Source organism: Psammomys obesus, unplaced genomic scaffold (assembly GCF_907164565.1).
Source record: "Psammomys obesus unplaced genomic scaffold, mPsaObe1.curated_primary_1811, whole genome shotgun sequence".
NCBI classification, from domain to species: Eukaryota; Metazoa; Chordata; class Mammalia; order Rodentia; family Muridae; genus Psammomys; species Psammomys obesus.
The window spans coordinates 2,759,708-2,772,187 of record NW_026593286.1 but is presented as its reverse complement, the minus strand read 5'-3'; the positions used below and the strand labels follow the sequence as shown (position 1 = coordinate 2,772,187).

The 12,480-nt window shown below is 46.9% G+C and overlaps 1 long non-coding RNA gene across 1 annotated transcript in view; it reads right to left on the bottom strand.

The window, feature by feature from the left end:
• Positions 1 to 8,220: 8,220 nt before the first annotated feature.
• The window catches only part of LOC129683803 (uncharacterized), an 8,380-nt gene continuing 4,120 nt past the window's right edge, over positions 8,221 to 12,480 (bottom strand). The window contains exons 2-3 of the long non-coding RNA XR_008721201.1: positions 9,172 to 9,341; positions 8,221 to 8,652 (exon numbers count right to left, since the gene is read on the bottom strand). This is a non-coding gene — a long non-coding RNA (uncharacterized LOC129683803). The remainder of the gene's footprint in view (positions 8,653 to 9,171; positions 9,342 to 12,480) is intronic.

Here is a 12,480-nt window from a genome sequence, read left to right as displayed (position 1 = left end):
GATAGATAGATAGATAGATAGATAGATAGATAGATAGATAGATAGATAGACAGAGATACACACACACACACACACACACACACACACACAGGTATTGCTCTTCCGCCAGAGAGCATGCATACCCTGTGTGTGCTGTGTGTGTGTGTATGTGTTTATTAAGTTAGCTTATGTTAAAATAGCAACAACAGCGGAATTGCACCTGAGAGACTAAGAACACAGTACTTGCTCAATCCCCAGGGCTGGCTGGCTGCCTCAGCAGTGAGAGTCATCACACAGAGGCTGTCTCTCATCAAAGAGACCGTCAACCTCAGTCCACAAGGCTGAGTGTTTTGGAAGTCCCAATCTGGTGCTGAAAACCTGCAAGTTTCCTGGAGAGCCGCTGGCCTGTCGTCCACAATGGAAGCCTATATACACTGGTTCTGGTATCAGTGATATCAGTGAAGGGTCAGAACAGCAGGATGAGTCAACTCATCAGCAAGAGAGAGATCTGAGCAGGCAAGAGGGAAGGTCAGTCAAGCTAAATGTGGGCCTTCCTTCAGCCATGCTCTTTATCTGGATTGCCACTAGACGGTGCCTCCCACGTGGAGTGAGGCATGGTTCTTCAGGTGAGGGTCTCTGCTTAGGTGATGCTAATGCATGGAAAGTGGACATGAAAACCAGCACTATTACCAGGGGAGGTTTGGGGTATGCTTCATCATCCACAGTCCTTCAGCTTTTTTGCATTAACTCTACATTCTGGGTGTCTGGGCCACCATTAGCACAGATGAGGAGAGGGAAATCCAGACTGACTGGAGGCCCCACAATTGAAAACTAGTGCAAGGACCCAGTGGTCAGAGGAGGAGATGGAACCACTGCTGGTCCTGTGGGTGGTGTGGTCTGCTCTGTCCAGCTGCCTGGGCTGTGAAAGGAGACTTAAGATGTTCTCAGGAAGGCTGCTCTTCCTCCAGAGAGCATGCATTCTCCTTCACTGCAGCCAGGGTATATAATCAGCCCAAGAAAGGAGCTGTCTCCCCACTCTGATCTCTCTCTTGTGTGATCAGTGTCCTCTCTAGAGCAGGCAGCTGTACCTCAGCTCTCTCCCAACACCTTCAAAGTCACCTCTGTCCCCAGCCCACTGTGCCTGTCTTCCCATTCACTCTGGAACCTGCTCTAGCTTCACGTCGCTGAAGAGGGTTCCAATAAGACATATTAAGGAGAGTGGCCTCTCCCTGGGTCACTGGACAGATGTTTGGCAAAGTTAAGGTGCATTGAAATCAGCATTAGCAATAATGATGCTCCGGCTCCCGAAGGCATAGCCCCAGCCAGGTCTGTGTCATCTTGAACAGGACTGCTGCTCTCACACACTTTGAAGAACTCTAGATGACCCTGAAATTATTCTGCCTTAGCCAGAGTGGGCAGCATCGCCCCCTGGTGGCCGCTTACAGGAACGCTGTGCCTGGTGTAGCAGGGATAGTGCTGTGCTCGATGAAATCACAATCCCTCCTTTGCATGAGGGGCTGTTTGTGATTGACCCAAACACCCTTTTCCAGCTGCACAAGCAGGATGCTTGACTGACAAAGTGAGCTGTCTGGTGGATGCCCTCCTGGGCTTCTGTCTCCCCTACTATTACAGCAGTAAGCCCAACGCAAGGCTTCTCTGAAGTGGTCTTTTTCTTGCCTACTTTTAGTATTATCATGGTACCTTAGAACTTCTATTGCTGCGATGAAACACCATGACCAAAGCAACTTGAGGAGAAAAGAGTTTATTTGGTTTACTCTTTCATATCATTCACTGTTCATCTTTGAAGGAAGCCAGGGAAGAAACTCAAGCAGGGAAGGAACCTGGAGGCAGGGGCTGATGCAGAGGCCAAGGAGGATGCTGCTTACTGGCTTGCTCCCCATGGCTCTTCAGCCTGCTTTTTTTATTGAACTTGGGACCATCTTCCAGGGAGTGGCCCCACCCACAGCAAGCTAAGGCCCTCCGCTATCGATCATTGAGAAAATGCTCTACATATACAGGCTTACCTAGAGCCTGATCTTATGCAGGCATTTTCTCAATTGAGATGTTCTCCTCTCCAGTGACTCTAGCTTGTGTCAAGTTGACATAAAACTAGCCAAGACACATGGCTAGCTCAGGTAGCATTTTTCATTTAAAAAAGAAAGTAGCAGAAACAGTAGAGTGATGAGACAACAGACCGAGCCACAAAGGAGCAAAGCCGTGGCTAATTAACAGCTGGGGCGGCAACGCTGAGCCAGCAGCAGAGCAAGTAGGCTGACAGCAGCCCAGCTAGCAGCAATAGATGCTGAAGGGGCTGTGACAGTGCCCAAAGCAACAGGAGGGAGCTAAGCAAGAGGGGATGCAAAGGGTGGAGAAGAGAGATGCAGCTGAAGAAATAGAGGCTATAAGGATCCAGAGAATAGAACCCTGAAGAGTTCTGGAAGAGTAGTCTTTAGGGTAGAGGGTCTCAAAGAACTCAGGCCTGAAATCTAACAGTGGTGACTGAAGAATCCCGCCTTAGGCCTATACAAAGGCTAAATGTCCTGACACCCAGGTCTGCACAGGAGCACTCTAAAGCTAGAAAGAGCCACCTGCTGCTGCTCTGAGGACTTGTTGCCACTGTTCTCTGCTGCCAGGTGTCTGGGATACAAAAGCTCTCAGCGCCCTTTCTCCTTGCAAAAGGACCCAAGTAAGCTGACCCTTAACGCCATCAAGTCACCTCCAATTGTCAGAGCACAGCAACAACACAGTCTCAAACTCTCTATTCTTTTTTTCTTCCTTTCCTTTTTCTTTAAATGCAACTAGATATCCTTATTGTCCATTCCATCTCCTTACTTGATTCTTAGGTAAACTGTATTGCAGATTTTCAATACTGTTCTTTCTATATGGTTCTGTTCACAGGTTGATAAATCTCTCCTGAAATCAACTTTAAATACATTTCTCTTACAGATTTTTATTGTTGTTTTGAATGTAGTAGTTCAGAGCCCTCATCCATTAATTGTAGCTTCATGAGTTTTTATAAATTGTGGATTATGGATCTATTTCTATCCTTTTGTTTCTGGTTTTGGTTTTGCAGTGCTGAAGGTGGGACCCCAGGCCTTGTACCTGCTAGCCAAGTACTCCACCACACCATGTGCTGTTTTCTTGGCCATGACCTCATTTTCCTGACCACTCACTCCCACACTAATGCCCCTGTCCAATGCTGTTGTCAAGAAGTCACACACAAACTGCCCAGGCAACTTCATTCTTCTCTTCCCCATACCTCCAAGGACAGCCTCTTTGCCTTGAAGTCTTGTTTGCAGGATACCTAAAGGACCAGCAGAACCCACAGTGATACTTGCTCAGTATCAGTCAAAGAACAGGGAGGTGTCATGTATTAGGGCCCACTGGGCACCTGCTCAGCTCAGTGTTTACATAAATTATAAAAAGAACCCTCAGATACCCACGGAAGCCCTATACAGTTATCTCCACTTTATAGGTGGAAAAAATTGAGGCTGAGAGAGAGAGAGAACAAGTGCCTTCCCACAGCCGTGCAGCCACTGAAGTGGTAGTCACACCTTCATGTTTGTCAACTACCACAGCCATACTCAGAAAGCAACCCTCAGGGGAAATGAACTCCTGCCAACGAAAGCCATATCCATGCAAAATTCCGGGGAAGTAACCTCTGTAGAGATGTTGCTTTGGATCCTTAATTTATAAATCAGAAATTAAAAAAAAAAAAAAAAAAAGACAAAAGCACAAACAATTCACTGAAACCAGCTCAGAGGCGGGCAGTAAACACACAAGCATCTCACTTGGCCAGTGTGCAGAGAACTGGTCCAGCCCCCACGGAAAGATCAACAGACCCGTCATATCCAAGGTTGGCAAGGGGGTGGGCAGACGGCACTTCCGCAAGCTTCGGCTCACACACCAGGGCAGCTGTTTGCCAGGAGAGATGCAGGGATGCCCGTCAACAGGCTCAGCAACAATACAGCCTTTGACTCAGCGGTCGAGGGGAGAAACGGCAATCAGAGCTGCGGTCAGGCTCTCAGAGCACATCCGGAGCCCAGCGGGCACAGTGAAGCAAGTGACTCAGTTCTTGTGTTGCTCTCAGCTTCACTAATGTTGGCAGCAGCACTGTTCACCCTCATGCCAGCCTGCCAAAGTGCACATAATGGGAGTCTTTGGGGAAGATCAGTGCAGGGAGCCACAGGGGACCAGAGGGGGAGCGCAGATCAAGCTGGGACCTGAGGTGGAGGAGCTGACGACTGTCTGAGCCTTGAGTTATCGGGTGTCCTTTCAGTGGCTTCTCTCATTTCACAGACATTTCCACACTGACTCACCTGACAGGCTCTGGAGGCTGACAGGCCTTCTTGTAAACACCTGTGACCCTCCCAAACCTGGAGAGGAAAGAGCCACTCTCACTCCTGAGTAGCCAGGGCTGCTGTGCCCATATCTACATGGAGGACAATTGTTGAGGCAAGGGCTCCTCCAAGAATGAAGCCAAGGCCTGGAGGCAGGCAGGCCTGGAGAAGAAGGTCCAGAACAAAGGAAGGCGCATCTCCCGCACAGAAGCTGTGCTTTCCTTCCCAACCCTTGTATATGTATGCCTCTGCTCAAACAGCTGCAAAAGCCCCACAAGCTGAGCTGTGTAAACAGCAAAACAATATTGTTACCAGGAGGCCAGAAACCCAAGATGAAGTCTGGAAGCTGTCGGGAGTAGCCAGCCTTCTCCCTGGAGACTGTGAGCAGCCCTCCATGCCCTTGGCAGCAGGGCAACCTCTGCCCTCATCTTCACACAGCTTCTCTCTGTGCTGCTGGCTGTCTCCAAACGTCCCCTCTTCAACACCACCAGTCCTGCTCAGTTAGGGCCACCCTGGTGACTCTGCATCTTAACCTGATTAGCTCTGTGAAGTTTCTATTTCAGGTCTGGTCACATTCAGAAAGAGGCACACATGTTAGGAATTCAAATAAGATAATCCCGGAGAGACGCAATTCCATTGATAAATATTCATGACGTGTCTTCAATATTCATGAGAAGATGAGTGTGCGCACATTTCCCAAGGGCCTGTCCTCTGAGGGTTGTGAGCTGCAGAGGAAGGTTTTACATTCTCAGAACCTACCCTGAGTTGAAGGAATATCCCCCACCCCAACTGGACCCTTGGGAAAAAATTTAAGTGCATTGTTACCCTGAATTCCCAGGGCTCAGAAAGCTGAAGAAGGATGATTGCTATTAGTTTGAAGGCAGCATGGGCTACATAGTGAGTTCTGAGCAAACCCGGGCTACAGTGTGAGTCCTTATATCAAAAGAGTAGAACTAAGCTGGCCATGGTGGTGCATGCCTTTACAGTTTTTTTTTTTTTCCAATTGAAGCTCCCTTCCAAAATTCCTCCCAGTCCAACCCTTCCCCCCATCTCCTTCCCCTAGTCCACTGAAAGAGGCAGTTTTCTTCCTCTGCCATTGGCCCATAGCTTATCAAGTCTCATCAGGACTGCCTGAATCATCTTCCTCTGTGGTCAGGTCACATCGCCAGGGAAAAGTGATCAAAGAGCAGGCAATGGAGTTCATGACAGAGGCAGTCCCTGCTCCCCTTACTTGGGAACCCACATGGAGACTGAGCTGCCTATGGGCTACATCTGAGCAGGGGTTCTAGGTCCTCTCCATGCACCGTCCTTGGTTGGTGCTTCAGTCTGTGCAGGACCCCCCGGGCTCAGGTTGTTCAGCTTTGTTGGCCTCCTTGTGGGGCTCCTGGAATTCCTTTAATATCAGCACTTGGGAGGCAGAGGCAGCCAGATCTCTGTGAATTGAAGCCAGCCTGGTCTACAGAGTGAGTTTCAGTACAGCCAGACTTCACTGAGAAACTTTTGTCTTGGGGGAAAAAAACAGAGCTAAGAATGATTGTTCACAGCTGTAATGCCAGAACTTGGAAGACCAAGGCAGGAAGATTTTCATGAGTTTGATGACAGACTGGGAAGAGACAGTTTTCACATATGCTGAAGGAGGCATCCCTTCACCTTGAACTTGGCCAAGAGAGGATGAAGCCTTTGTCTTGTTCCCAGGGCATTCAGAAACCAGCTGCTGAATTTGGAAATGAGTGAACAGGTGGGTGCGTGAAAACCAAATCAGGAGTCCCAATTCCCACTGAAGTGTGCATGGTGTGACAGACCTAAGCTGCTCTAGGAGGGAGTGTGCAGGCAAATGAATGACCCTTCTTGCATTGGAAGGGTTTTCCCACAGACTGTTCCTCAGGTGCCAAGAGACAACAAAGCAAGCTCCTGACCACAAGGAGGAAGTAGACTTAATGTACCTGCACATACTGTCTCATACACACAAGCGCACGTGCCTGCGTGTACCCACACACGCACAGACACCCACTCACACACACGCGCGTGCATGCACAAACACACATGTGCATAAACATCAGTGTGTTCTCTTTCCTAGCTAAGAACTGACATGTCTTCGTCCTCTTCCCTGGGATCATGCCTGGCCCTACTCATCTACCCTAGCTCTTCTCAAGGCCAGCAGCTCTCTTCCTAAAAGGGCATCTCTTTCTGCACACCACTGAGGCAGCTGAGGTGTCAGTCAGGCTGAGCAAGGATCCTGACCTGTTTTCTTAAAAAGACCAAGTCCGGATCCAGGACACGAGGCTGTTGGAATGCCACTGTAAGAGAGAGAAGCCAGGTACAGAGAACCAGGTAAACCCAAGGCTGCATCCCCCTGCCCCAGAGTCTACCCCACCCTCTCCCCAGCAAGGGCTCGTTTCCAATCCTCCCCCCCCCATAACTCTGCTCTAATACCTTGAGACACACTGAAGGTAGGTCTGTGCCCTGTGCACGCCAGACCTGCACGCTTTTACATGTGCTAGGCTCTGGGTCATGGCGAAGCTGACAGGCGTGGTTTCGTCTGATCCTATGTCAATACAGCATTAATGAAAAGTCTTTCTTCCTCATGGAGTACGTCCAACCAAGAATGAGCCTAAATATGAAGTTTCCTCTTCTTTCCCTGTGCCCTCCGTCTGTCTGTCATCTGCAGTTTGGGACCTGTGTGTTGTCTATTTTATGAAGTTGATTTCTGTCCATCCTCTGTCCTCAACAAAGGGTTTGGCTCTGTATTTATTAAACAGCATAGAAAGTATGGCCTGGGGGATGATTACTTGTTTTCTACAGAGATCCTGGTCAGTTATGACCCCCAACTGACACAGAACAGCCCTCTAAACTGTGAACAAATGTTAACCTTCATCCTTTATGGTAGATACTTTTTAAGGTTGCTTTTGACCTATTAGCTGCTTTCAGCAAAAAAATTAAACACACACTTCCTGAGCCAGGGGCATGCAAGAGTGCATAGTTCAAGATTAAAGCTACATATTTAGCTTAGATTGTAAAGGCTGATTTCATAGGAAGTCCAGAGCTAGTAGAGTTGGTTATATTGTTTTCTTAAATACAAGTTTAACAGGCTGAGTATGTAGTAGGAAAGCAGAATGCATAGTTTTAAATGATTTTCTGGCGTATAATGAGCTTGGTTGCAAGGTCTGGCAAACATTCAATTTCTAAGGCATGAGATAGTTTCAGATAATTATACTGCCACAAGATCTACTCAATGCTCCTACTGCACATTTGATCATACTCCACTACTTCCCTCTACTCTGAGTCGATCTAAATTTGATAAGTCATTTTAGCATATTTTAAAAATTAATTTTATTTATGTTTCTTAGGCCTTTTTTCTCCTCTCCAGCCCAATGCCTTCCAAAGCCCCAATACCAGGTAGGAGAGAAAGGAGGTTAGTGGGGAGGTGGGGCATGGTTCTCTTTAGCTACTTCCTGCTGGTTATGGTGTCAAGTTCCTGCCGGTTGTGGTGGCGCACACCGGCAGGATTTGCTGAAGGTTGTCAAGTTCCTTGGGGCAAGTCTTTTCAGGATATTTCCAACTTCTCTTCATGCTGTATCAACAGCAACCAAGAGTGGGAAGGGGAGGGGACAGAACAGCAGCTTTCTTCTTCCTTGGAGCCCCCTCTCTCTGGGCCCTGGCATTTATTCCCTCTCCAGAGTCCTCAGATTAAAACTATCTGCAGCTGGCAAAGGGCCCTCTCAGAGCCCTCACAAGGCAAATAGTTTGCTGCTGTGGACAGTCTGAATCAGTCTCATATCCTACACCTGTGATCAAAATAAACCATGTTTACATCCACATCATAGCAGATTTTATTGACTGTCCTTTCTCTAGAGATGTTACTACAAAAAATCCAACTTGAACATATCATACATAAGCTATGTTCCTTTTATTAAAAGATTTATTTATTTTTATTTTTTGTGGATGGCTGTTTTGCCTGCATGTATGTAAGTGTGTCCACACATGTACAGGGCCCAAGGAAACCAGAAGAGGATATCAGATCCCCTAAAACTGGAGATGGAGACAGTTGTGACCGCCACCATGCCTGTGGGTCCTGGGAACAGGAATCCAGATCCTTTGTAAGAGCAGGCAGCGCTCTTAACTGCTGAGCCATCTCTCCAGTCCCAGGAGCCGTTCTTCTTCTTTGGTTGTTGTTATGTTCTTAAAATAGATTGAATAGTGGTTGCAATGCTTCACCTCAGACCTTGCCTGGAGTTAGGTTGAGAGAAGCCAGGCAGAGAGAGGATGTCAGAGTGGCTGCATTGTCAGCACTATGTTAATGTGGGGAAATTTCCAATGATTTTTCTCACACACACTGAAAAAAAAAAAAAAAAAAAAAAAGAGTCTCAGGGGCATTATTCAGCGAACAAAAAAACTTGATGAAATGTTTGTGCTATTTTAAAATTGCCAAATCAAGGACATGACGTGCTTTAAAAGTCACTGCCAAAAATATGAGAAGCATCTTCCAGACCCAGAAAAGAGAGCTGAAACATCTGTGCTCAGTTTCCACTGTGGAGGACAAGGGTGTGTGACTGATAAGAATGGTGCCTTGAGCAGAAATACTGTGAGGCTTTGGGCACAGTGTCGCTGGTGATGGGTACCTCGAAACCTCCGAGGAATGGTGGATTTGTATCCAGATGTGCAGGTCTGTGTGGATCCTCTAAGCCTGCAGAGGAGCCAGCCCACAATGGGGATCCCTATGTGTGTGCTATCCTCGAGATCAGTAGCAAAAGAGCCATGCTAGAACCTGTCATTATTGTCTACATTACTATGTTCATTGTTACTGAAAAAAAAAAAAAAAGCTATATATTTTACGTTGAATTTGTTCACTCACCTGTCAGTGGACAGTTGGTTGTTCTCAGCTTCTGGGTGCTGTGAAGGTCACATCCACGAACATTCTGGTCTGTGTCTTTCGGGCATGTTTTCATCTGTCTTGGGTAAATCATTAGGAGTAGAATGGCTGCATCATACGGCAGTTTACGGGGACCGCCAACTTGAGAGGATCTAGACGACAAATTACTGTGCATGTCTGGGAGGTTTCTGATCGGGTTAGTAGACATGGGAAGTCACACCCTAAGCTTGGGTGGCTCTATTTCAGGCACTGGAGTCTGTGACCGAGTAAAAGGCAGAAAGCAGCCAGGGGCAGTGGCACACGCCTGCAGTCTCAGCGCTCAGGGAGGCAGCGGCAGGTGGATCTCGGTGAGTTCCAGGCCAGCCTGGTCTACAAAGCAAGTCCAGGACAGCCAAGGCTGCACAAAGCAAGCTTAGAACCAGCATTCAACTCCCTCTCTCTCTGCTTGCTGATTACAGATGCCTCCAACCCTGCTGCTATGCCTTCCCCAACTCCGATGGAGGTATCACTAGAACTGTGAGCCAGCATAAGCCCTACCTCCCTTAAGTTGCTCTTGTCAGGTACAGTGTCACAACAATGAGAGAGGTAACTAATGCATTGTTTCTAAGTAACTACCAGGAAGCATTTAAAAGTGGCTACCTGGATTATGCCCACCCTAGCTCACATTCGGCCTTATCAGATGGCCTAACAGGATCCTGGTACTATCTTCTTATTCTCCACCTCTCTAACAATACTACCAAACTCTGTTTTGGTGACTTCTTGGCATTTGTATCCCTTCAATGTGAAAGTCCTGCTTCAGATGTCTTCATTTTAGAAACGGGCATGTTGTCACCACAGTGTATTATGGAAATTGCCTCCGAATCTGTGGCTCATCTTTTCATTTTCATAATGAAAGTCTTAAATTAGCAGAATTTTATTTTTTTAGAATTTTATCAACTTTCATTTCATAATTTATGCTTTCTGTGTACTGTCTATGAAATTTTGGCCTTTTATATGTTCTGAAAGTTGTTCTCTAACATTTTCTTCTAGAAACTTTTAAGTATGAGTCTAAAATTTACTATGACATAATTGTACACAGTGTAAGAGAATGTAAAATTCAATTCTATATGGGTGCCCACCCAGATAGATTCCCAGTGGCTCCAGTCCCTACTTCTTCATTGAATTCCCAGTGCCTCTGTTAAAAATGTGTGAACCACCACGGGAGCCTGAATCCCCTGAACCCACTCCCATTTGTTTAATTTGCGTCTCTGTGTCACTGTTTAAGTAACTTTATTGATCATTCCTCAAGTTTACCAATCTTTCCTCATGTATTATCCAGCCTCTTAATAATACTATTCTATATATTTTTGCTGAAATATAATTTTCTGGGGCTGAGAGGTTAAGAGTGCTTGCTGTTCTTCCAGAGGACCCTCATCAGGCAGCTCTCAAGTGCCTGTGACTCCAAGGGACCCAGCACCCTCTGCTGGCCACCATAGGCACCTACACTTACCGGGCATGCACTCACACAAGCACTGATGTAAGCAAGTCTCCCACTTCAGCTCATGAGGAATGGGAACTTATACATGTGCCAGCGTGTCATGGCATGTTCATGTTTATAATTCCCAAGTCTCTTCTGCATTCTCTATCTTCATCCTTTACACTCACATCTCTCATGGTTATTTTATACTGCTTCTTTCAACATCTGTATCACCTCTGAATTTTTCCCAATTGACTCTATGTCTCTTGACTGTGACTTTTTCTTGTCTAGTAGTTCCTTAGGATAGTGCAGAGTGAGGGCATTGTTTTTGCAGACTGTGGATTCTGTTGTCTTCTTTTGAAGAGCGTTGAATCCCAGCGGTAAGCTAACCTTCTGTAGTCCTGGTTATCACCTTGGTCCCATTGAGACCTGGCTCTAAGCCTTCTCACAGTGTATCTACTTGGGTATTTTTATCATATTTTCTAGTAAAATAAATGTGGCCTCTCCTTTAAGAAGTGGTTGGGATTTCATTAAGAGCTCAAGGTATATGGTAGGCTCAATAGTCAACAGTCTGTCACTATGGCAAAATACCCAAGAGAAGAAACTTGTGAAAAAGAAAGGTTTCTTTGGGTTCATGGTTTTAGAAGCTGCAAAACATACTCATCTGGTCTGCAGAGCCTGTGGCAAGGCAGCACATCTTGCTGAAACAGAACTGTTCCCTTCATGGTGGTCGGAAGCAAAGAAAAAGGCAGGAAAGGTCTAGAGTCCCACTATGCTCTTCAAGAACATGGACCAATGACCTACCTTCCTCTCATGAGGTCCTACCTTCTAAACAATCCACCACCTCTGTGATAAAACACTGACCAAAACAACTTATGGGAGGAAAGGGTTTATTCCATCTTATAGCTCACAGGTTACAGTCCGTCACTGAGGAAAATCAGGGCAGGAACCTGAAGGCAGAAACTGGTGCAGAGACCATGGAGGAATGCTTCTTACTTGCTTGCTCTCCATGTCTTGCTTATCCTGCTTTCTTATACCACCCAGGACCACCTGCCCAGGGGTGGCACTGCCCACAGTAGGCTGAGCCCTTCCATGTCAATCACTAATCAAGAAAAATGTCTGCCAGTCATGCCCACAGGCCAACCTGATAGGGGCAATTCCTCAGCCGAGGCTCCCCCTTCCCAGATGACTACACAGCCTTCTCAATGGTGCTGAAGGCTGTTGGGTGAGCTTTCAAAACACAGGGCTTTGAGAGACCTTCCGAACCACAGTCCCGGGTCCTGGGCAGTTGCTGACAACCTTTGCGCAACTCTTTCAGGGTTCTAGCTATTGCAGTGTTCTAGGTTCCTTGGAGAGTTCACAGATGTGCGATTCAGGACCCTGCATATTTAGCATCTTGCAACTTACTTCTTCATGGTTCCCCGTTTCTTTGACTTTGGTTTTGTAGCCCCAGACTCTGACATCTAACTCTTCAGTCCACCATCTTGAGACCTGTTTCTGGTGTATCTCAATGATGGCAAAAGGCTTACTGGGAAGATGACACCTCGTTTGCTCCCCTTACTGCAAAGGCCATGTCCACTTGGATTCTTGACTGCCTCTGACTCCCCAGTACTCATAAATGGCTCCTTGCTATACAGACACGTTTAGCATCATTATTGTCAGAAGAACGGGTTTTTGATGGAGCTGCACCTCCATGACTGGAGGCTGAAAGTTCCCTGCTGTGTGTGTGTGTGTGTGTGTGTGTGTGTGTGTGTGTGTGTGAGTGTGTGTGTGAGTGTGTGTGTGTGAGTGTGTGTGTGTATGTATGTGTGTGTGTGTATGTGTGTATGAGTGTG